A 3122-nucleotide genomic window follows, 5' to 3' on the forward strand; every position below is an offset into this window, starting at 1 on the left:
TTTTTTCATTTTTTTGTTTTGTTTTGTTTTCATTTCTATTTTTAATAATTATGGGAACATAATAGTTGCATATATTTACATGGTACATGTGATATTTTGATACAGGCATGTAATGTGTAATAATAAAATCTGGGTATATCCATCACCTCAAGGATTTATCATTTCTTTGTGTTAAGAACATTCTAGTCCCATTCCTTTAATTATTTTAAAGTATACCATAATTTATTGTTGATTATAGTCACTTTGTTTTGCTATCAAATATTGTTCATTCTATCTTATTATCTAACTATATTTTTGTACCTATTAATCATGCCCACTTTATACCCCCCTCCCCACTACCCTTCCCAGCCTCTGTAACCATCATTCTATTCTCTGTCTCCATGAGATCAAATGTTTTAATGTTTAGCTCCCACATGTGAGTGACTACATGTGAGATTTCCCTTTTGCGCTTAGTTTATTAAACTTAATGTTCTCCAGTTCCATCCATGTTGCTGCAAATGACAGGATCTCATTCTTTTTTATGGCTGAATAATATTCTATTGTGTATAAGTACCATATTTTCTTGATCCATTCATCCATTGATGAACACTTAGGTTGATTCCAAATCTTGGCTATTGTGAATAACGCTGCAATAAATATGGGAGTGCAGATATCTTTTTGACAAACTGATTTCCTTTTTTTTGGATATATACCTAGCAGTGGGATTGCTGGGTCATATGGTAGCTCTATTTTTAGTTTTGTGAGGAACCCCCATGTTGTTCTCCATAGCAACTTCACTAATTTACATTCCCACCAACATACAAGGATTCCCCTTTCTCCACGTCCTCACCAGCCTTCATTATTGCCTCTCTTTCTTATAAAAGCCATTTTTAACTGGGGTCGGTTGATCTCTCATTGTAATGGTTTTTTAAAAAACTTCTAAATATTATAGGGGTACACATGTTTTTGGTTATGTGTCTATTTTGTTATGCTTGAGTCATGGTTACAAGCACACCCATCACCCAGATAGTATTCATTGTACCCATTAGGTAGATTTTCACTCATTCCCTCCATCCGGTTTGATTTCCACTGGGTTTTCCTTCCCTCTGTGTACATGTGTGCTCATTGGTTACTTCCAATTTAATAATAGTGAGTACACGTGGTTTTGTTTTTCTATTCTTTAGACACTTCACTTAGGAGAATGGACTCCAGTTCCCTCCCAATTGTTGCAAAAGGACTTAATTCATCCTTCTTTATGGCTGTGTAGTATTCCATACCATACTTATACCACATTTTGTTAATCCACTCATGAATTGATGGGTACTTGGGTTGATTCCATATCTTTGCAATTGTGAATTGTGCTGCAATAAACGTTTGAGTGCAGGTATCTTGACTTCTTTTCCTTTGGGTAAATATCCAGTAGTAAGATTGCTGGATCAAATGGTAGGCCTACTTTCAGTTCTTTGAGGAATCTCCATACTGTTTTCCATAGAGGTTGAATGATTATATGGTAATTTGCAGTCCCACCAACAGTGCGTAGGCGTTCCTTTCTTTCTGCATCCATGTCAGCATCTAATGTTTTTGGACTTTTTAATAAAAGCCATTCTGATTGGAGTAGGTGATATGTCACTGTGGTTTTAATTTGCATTTCCCTGGTGATTAGTGATGTTGAGAATTTTTTCATTGTTTTCAGGCATTTGTCTATCTTCTTTCAAAAAGCTTCTGTTCATGTCTTTGCCCACTTTTTAATGGGGTTGTTTGATATTTTTCTTGCTGATTTGCTTGAGTTCTTTATAGATTCTGGTTATTAGCCCTTTATTGGATGTATAGCTTGCAAATATTTTCTCCAATTCTGTAGGCTGTCTATTCACTCTATTGATTATTTCCTCAGTGGTGCAAAAGCTTTTTAATTTAATCAAGTCACATTTATTTATTTTTCTTGTTGCTGTGATTGCCATTAGGGTCTTCTTCATAAATTTTTTGCCTAGGCCGATATCTAGAAGAGTTTTTCCAACATTTTCTTCTAGAATTCTTATGCTTCATGCCTTATATTTAAGTCTAGTATCCATCTTGAATTAATTTTTGTGAGTGGTGAGAGGTGCAGATCCTGTTTCACTCTTCTGCATGTGGCTATTCAATTTTCCCAGCACCATTTATTGAAAAGAGTTTCTTTTCCCCAGTGTATATTGTTGTCTGTTTTGTCAAAGATCAGTTGGCTGTACGTGGATGGTTTTGTATCTGGGTTCTCTGTTGTGTTCCATTGTTCTATATGTCTCTATTTTTGTGGCAATACCATGTTATTTGGGTTATTACAGCCTTGTGGTATAGTTTGAAGTCTGATAATGTGACACCTCCAGATTTGATCTTTTTGCTTAAGATTGTTTGGCTATTTGGGCTATTTTTTGGTTCCAAACAAAGTGTAAATTCTTTTTCTAAATCTGTGAAATATGACATTGGTATTTTGATGGGGATTTTATTGAATCTGTAAATCACTTTGGGTAGTATGGACATTTTAATAATGTTGATTCTACTGATCCATGAGCATGATATGTTTTTCCATTTGTTTGTGTCATCTGCAATTTCTTTCCTCTGTGTTTCATAGTTCTCTTTGTACAGATCTTTCACCTCCTTGGTTAAGTATATTTCTAAATATTTTATTTTCCTTGTAGCTCTTTTGAGTGATACTGAGCCTTTGATTTGACTCTCTGCTTGACTGTTATTGGAGTACAGGAATGCCACTGATTTGTGTACACTGATTTTGTAACCTGAGACTTTGCTGAATTTATATATCAGTTCCAGGAGTCTCTTGGTGGAGTCTTTAGGGTTTTGTAAATATAAAATCATATCATCAGCAAAAAATGATAGATTGACCTCTTCTTTCCAGATTTATATATTCTTTATTTCTTTCTCTTGTGTGATTGCTCTGGCTAGGACTTCCAGCACTATTTTGAATAGAAGTGGTGTCTTGTTCCAGTTCTTACGGGGAATGCTTTCAGCTTTTCCCCATTCAGTATGATGTTGGCTATGGGTTTATCATGTATTGCTTTTATAATCTTGAGATATGTTCCTTCTTTGCCTAATTTGTTGAAGGTTTTTATCATGAAAGGGTGCTAAATTTTGTTGAATGCTTTTTCTACATCTAT

This window comes from Propithecus coquereli, unplaced genomic scaffold, assembly GCF_000956105.1.
Source record: "Propithecus coquereli isolate 6110/MARCELLA unplaced genomic scaffold, Pcoq_1.0 Scaffold82, whole genome shotgun sequence".
In the NCBI taxonomy this organism is placed as follows: domain Eukaryota; kingdom Metazoa; phylum Chordata; class Mammalia; order Primates; family Indriidae; genus Propithecus; species Propithecus coquereli.